This window comes from Sus scrofa, chromosome 14 (genome assembly GCF_054392235.1).
Source record: "Sus scrofa isolate SSC_HxYL_T2T_F1_AM1 chromosome 14, Sscrofa_HxYL_maternal_Yorkshire_Landrace_v2.0, whole genome shotgun sequence".
NCBI lineage: Eukaryota > Metazoa > Chordata > Mammalia > Artiodactyla > Suidae > Sus > Sus scrofa.
Window position 1 is genome coordinate 13,414,979 of NC_139396.1, and position 6,000 is coordinate 13,420,978.

Genomic DNA, 6,000 nt, shown 5'->3' on the forward strand with positions numbered 1-6,000 from the left:
CAACATTGGAAATCAACTCTACTTCAATAAAAAAGTTATTCAGGAGGGGACAGGAGCAGAGTAATAATTAGATTATTGTGGTGACAGTCGCCAACTTCCAGCCCCCTTTGGTGCTGGGCTACTCCTTCGTGCTCTCACAGGTGCGAATGCCTCTGACCCTCTGCCCAGACGTGACTCTTGCTAGAATGTCCATGTTAGAGGGGCTGTGACTCTTTAAAAGGAATTTTTCCCTGGTGGGGTCCCCAGCGTCCCAGGCCTGGCTTGCCAAGAGTGGTCATGAGGGGCCAACTCTCACAAAAGCCCTGGGACTGAGAAGGCCTGCATCAGCTTCCACTTGGAGCCATGGAGGTGGCCAGTTACAAATGCCTTTTTAATGTTGCTCCCAACACTCTGTAACATATCAGGCCATTGCTTCAGGTAACTTCATCGTGAGGCCACTTTCCATTTTATTTCATATTTTCCTGAAAGGATATTGTCCTTGTCAAGCAGACAGGAGCTGACGAGGTGAGGGATCGTAACAATGTGTTATAACTTTGTAAAATTTCTCACCCAGCTCCCTCCCATCATCAACTCAAGACCTAAGATCCCGGAAGAGCATCTCTTCTCTCCTCCTTTTTCTTCCTCTGGCTGGTCCTGACCAGAGGGCCCTAGTGAGAGCAGCTCCTGATAATGTCAGGATCTTCTTCGGAACCTGCAGCATAATTCATTTTCCCCGGAATGGATGTGGAGCCTCCCAGTGCTTCCAAATTGGGCTGCACCAACTCTGAGACTTCTGTGTTCAATTTTCTCAATGCTCCAATGAATTGTCAAGACAAAGCTTTGTGTCAAGATAGAGAAGCATCTTTTCCCAGGCCTGCATTTCTGGCTGGGAAACAGGAGCCCAAATCCTAAATGTGTCTATTTGGTCAGCTTACAGTCCAAACAGCGATTTTGGAAATGCGGAGTTTGCAGAGCCTGATGCCTCTCCTGCAGTTTAAATCTGCACGGTTGTCACCAGTTACAGACTATGGCAGATGGCTTGCAGTGTGTAGAGGAGGACAATGGACAAGGAGTCAAAGAGAGAAAAGAGCAGTGCATGTCCTGGTTAAGCTCCTCCAAGTTGCCATTAAAAGTGCATAATTTCACCAGACTCTAGCCTCAAACATCCATGGTCAATTAAAAGCTGTCTCCGGTCAATGGGTTGTGACACAGAGTTTCTATGTTCTAGGGACACCTTCTACCCTTTAGACAGACTGCCTTTCTCCCTGAAAAATGGCATCCAAAGCCCCACTGTCAGCTAACAAGTGTGTAACTTGCATTGGTGGCACCTTCAGGTTTCATGGCATTTCCTGTCTCTTCACCATGTATAGGCTGTGCGTTAAAACTTCCGAAATCCCCTTTTCTATTCTCAAGGGTTCCCACACCCCAGATGATGATGGAATCCGCAATTATAATAAGCAACTTCCAAACAAAATTAAGGGCCCTGCTTTCCTTACAACCATTGCTCTTTTCCCTATACTTCTTCAAACTGGCCCAAGACATTTTAAGGCTGCTGTCTTTGGCTTCTGTGCAGAAAAGAGTGCCTCCTGGTTTCTTCATCTGCTGAAGATGGACCTAGTCCCTTCTCATTTCTTAACCTAAGCTGTGAACCTTTTGCTAATGATGATTTGTAGTCTGAGCTCTCTGGGGTTCAGAGAGAGCTCTGCAGGTGCCTGTCAAATGCTCGACCTGAGAAAGACCAAGCCAAGCTAAATCAAGCACCATGGCTTGACTCAGCTTTCCAAGTTCTGCAGCAGAACAGCAACCGCCCACCCCCACCAGGAACAGAACCTCCCATCAACAGCTTCCTCGCTCCCCCTGGGTTTCTCCCAGTAATTTTTTGAAGATTGCCCGGGGCTGCCAGCCTCATCTGCCTTTTCACTTGGCTCGTTCCTCCTCTCCCAGCTATTTGCTAAAATACAGGGCTTCCTTCCCCTCTTGTTAGAACAAAACTTGTTAGGAAGTTGACCCTAGTCTTCTGAGGCTTCCTCGTGTTGTCCCAAAGCCTGTCAGGTAATTTGTAAGTCTGTTAGTTTAAGTGGCAGAGCTAAAGGCTTTTCTCTAACCAACTGACTGGTTTCCCCTCTGCCTCTGAGCAAGCTTCATTCTAGAGTCAGAGATGTCCAGGCACAGCCTTCTGAGTACACTCTCCTCTTGACTTTGAAATCTTCACTGGGCTTTGCCTGCATCTATGCTGGACGATGAGCCTCGGCAACACACGAGGACTTCCATGCCTCACTGGTCAGCACCACTGTGCTGCTGGGCTGGAGCCTCCATCCTCCATTCCTATATCCATGCCTACTTTTCAGGCTCACTGGTGAAGAAATAGGATGAGGAAGCAGGAAAGGATCAGAGGCAAGGAGCATGGTCTCACTGACAGTCCATAAGCCTGAATATCTGAGTTTCAGCTCCTTTTATGCAGGTTTCACAGCTGAGAAACAGCCCACCCAATCCTCATTCTGTCTTCACACCACAAGGCTGGCATGGGCAGAGTGCCATCAGGAGAGAACACAGCTCCCACCATGGAGAACCCCTCTAAACTTGCTTGCACCAAAGTCTAGTTCCAACAGCATGTGGCCCGTGGAAAATGCAGCTGCGGTCAGTAACTGAGGTTCTCAGACAGCCTTGCCCTTGCATCCTAGCTCCTGGCACATGCTCCTTCCTGATTCGCCTACCATGAAGCACGTGACCCCTCTGATGAAACACATATGTGATGACTGACATCCTGGGTTTCTGCCCATGGCAAGTAGGCCCCTGCAGTCACTGGACCACAGTTCTCCCCCACCGAAGGACCCTGCAGGCCATGGAGCACCATGGCTTACAGCAGGGTTTTGGCCCCCATCACCAATGTCATCCCACTAAGTATGTGCCAAGAAGACTCTTGTTAAGCCTAGAACCTAATTTGATATGTGGAAGATCCATCTTCACATAAGACCTCAGACTGGTGACAGTTTGGTTTACAGAGAGAGGGTCACAGTCCCAGAGGAGAGATCTACCCAGCAAGGGTGCTCAATGAGGAAGACAGAGCTTTATCCCCTTATTCCTGCAGCATCCACCCTTGACCTTCATGGTTCACTTTGGTCTCAGGCTTTCTCCCAGTGTTGAAGTGAGGGTGTGGGTGTTGTCCTGTACCTCTCCTAGGTCTTAAGAGTACAGCCAACACTCAGCCTCCTCCTACACTCTGGCCCCTCAATCAGCCCTGGACACCTAATGTGGATATGACAGACATGCAGCTGCTGCGACAGCCCCTGATGAGTGCCAAGACCAGCCTTCCCAGTGAGTCCACTCAGGACCTGAGGCATTGCTCAGCTGGCTTGCTGCCACCAGCAGCACTGAGTCAGGTGGTGGTCCTTCCTCACCCAGCAGAGCCAGGCTCTCCTGGACTGTTAACATGGAATTTGGAGGGAATCTTGTGCCTCAAAGAGCATCACTCTTCTGGGGAGAGAAGAGGAATGCATGTGACAATATTAAAGCCAAGGCTGTGTGGTGAAAGTTTAATAGAACAAATATATGGCTGGCTGGCTGAGGAATAATAAAATCACTCTGATGATGAGGACTTTACTGCACTGGTTTCCAGACCCTTGTTTGCTAAATAAATATATTTACTTGGACTCCAAGCTACTGGGTGACCTTGGTCCAATGACTCCACTTCTTCCAGCCATTGTTTCTTCATTGTAAACTGAGAGGATGGGGCTCTGTGAGTGATTATTGGAGTATCCTCGTACTGGGGGAGGAAGTCTCATATTTTTGGAGCATAAATACTCTCTACCAGTTACTGGGCATGTTTTCAGGGGGTGCAGAGTTGACCCTAGTCTTGTTGCTCTTGTGCTGGTGGCAGGAAGCCATTGTTGCTGCCTTCCAGGACATTGTTGTCCGATGGGGAATGTGTGATGGGGTCTTTCTAAATCCCCTGACCAACCCCTCCCCCTGGTCAAATAAATTCCAAAACTCTTTTAAGAAACCTCTGAAGGACTGACATGAAAGTATTTGTACTGTAGATGTCCCCCAGATGATTCATTTATTGGTTGATGAATTTTATAATGTGTGATTAGATTTAGTCTAAGATCATAAGTCCTTTCTTATGAAATGTACATGCAGCTAGCACCCATGTCTGCATTATTCTCTGGGACTTGAGTAAGAATCTTGTTTGAAAGTCACTGCTATCAGGAAGCAAAGTGTTTGGGGTGTGTGCAGCCTGAGCGTGGCCAAGAGTTGAGTCCCTCTGGTTCATGCAGCTCTACCAGATAACCTGCTGTCACATAACCTACTGCGATGTTTCATCCATGTAGAGTATGTTAGCAGCTGTCCGGTGGGGCCTAGAGCAGCTCACTGCAGAAAGGAGTGTGGAGAGAGGGGTGGCTGAAGTTGGTATGGGGTCCAGAACAGGGCTCTGTGAGGGGAACCCAGGAAAGGTGTCTGTGTCAAGACTGATCACCCCACAGCACCATTGGAATGATTGAGGGAGGGAGAGTGTGATATGAAAAATAGCAAACCCAAGGAGTTCCTGTTGTGGCACAGTGGAAACAAATCTGACTGGTATCCACGAGGATGCAGGGTTGATCCCTGGCCTCACTAAATGGGTCAGAGATCCGGCATTGCCGTGAGCTCTGGTATAGGTCATAGACATGGCTTGGATACCTCATTGCTGTGACTGTGGCTGTGGCTGTGACCAGCAGCCACAGCTCTGATTAGACCCATAGCCTGGGAACTCCCCTATGCTGCAGGTGTGGCCCTAAGAAGCAAAAGGCAGAAAAATAGCAAACTCGGGATATGCAATACACACATATATATTTTAGATTTCGTACATGTATAGCCATGGCACTGACAGTTGATAAAATGGGTTCATTGATAAAACCGTAGGTATTGGCAAGATTCTTATGTTTCTTAAAGAGATTAATACATATAAAAGATTAGAACTGTTAAGGAATGAATGGCTTAGGGATAACAATTAATTGTCTAGTTGTGAAAACAGCCTCTCTGCCTAGATTCTGTAGGCAGGAGTACAGTGAAATGTCAGGTTTTCTGGGTTTTTTTTGGCTGTACCTGCAGCATAGAGAAACAGGCTAGGGACTGAATCCCACCTAAGCTGGAACTGTGGAAATGCCACATGCTTAACCTGCTGCACCCCCGTGGGAACTCCACAAGATGTCATTTCTTACAAATTTTCTAAAATTTAATCTTTACCTGTTTCAAACGACTCACCTCTATTGGTTGAAATTAGTAAGTTTTGTTATAAAATTGAATAGCAAGAGGAAACTGGCTACATACACGTCCCAAGTGGCTTGTCTCCCTTCTAGAAACCGCCAACCTGCCTGCTGCCATCCTGCCTCCCCAACCAGAGCAAGGCCTCTTGAACCACCTCCAAGCAGCTGTCCTCCCCAGGGCAGCCTCAGGTTTCTACAGGCTCCCCAGCTGAGATGTCCCTGGGGTGCAGTGCTGTCGCCTTCCTCTCCTTCCGTCCAACTCCATGTCCACAGTGAAGGGTCCCAACGGAAACCCAGGGATTTGAGGGAGGCCCTTTCTCTTGGAAAACAGCCCCTGTCTAGAGGCTTACCGCCTTCTGAAGCCATTCCCACAGGCATGGGCCTGGACCACCACGGGCTGGTGGCCTCAACGTGGACAGTCAAGAGCAGGACCCAGCGAGGGACCTGCCCCAACAGATGCTCAGGACGCAAGTAAAGGAGCCCAAGTTTGAATCTCAACAGTAGAATGCGGGCCTCCAGTCATTCTGCAGTGGGGGAGGGGCCGAGGGCAGTTGAGCCTGGGTGGGGGTGGGGTGCCATTCCATGCTGGCCTCTGCAGGGAGGCAAGAACCAGACGTTTCTTCCACCTTATGCAGGGGCCAGACAATTGTTGAGTGCCTCGTCAGGCAATGTATGTGTTGGTTTTCAGAGTCACAGCACCAAGGTTTGTCTTGATGTTCCCTTTCCCTTCGTTATTCATCAACTTGTTTGTTGTCCTTCAACCCCCTCAGCTTCCGTC

At 48.7% G+C, this 6,000-nt stretch overlaps 1 protein-coding gene across 6 annotated transcripts in view; it reads left to right on the forward strand.

The window, feature by feature from the left end:
- LOC146396322 (uncharacterized) overlaps positions 1-3,635 on the forward strand; it is a 43,559-nt gene extending 39,924 nt beyond the window's left edge. For all 6 annotated transcript variants that reach the window (XR_014826507.1, XR_014826505.1, XR_014826506.1 and 3 more), the window contains one exon: positions 554-3,635. The gene's annotated coding sequence lies outside the window, so the exon portion shown is untranslated. The remainder of the gene's footprint in view (positions 1-553) is intronic.
- Positions 3,636-6,000: the final 2,365 nt, after the last annotated feature.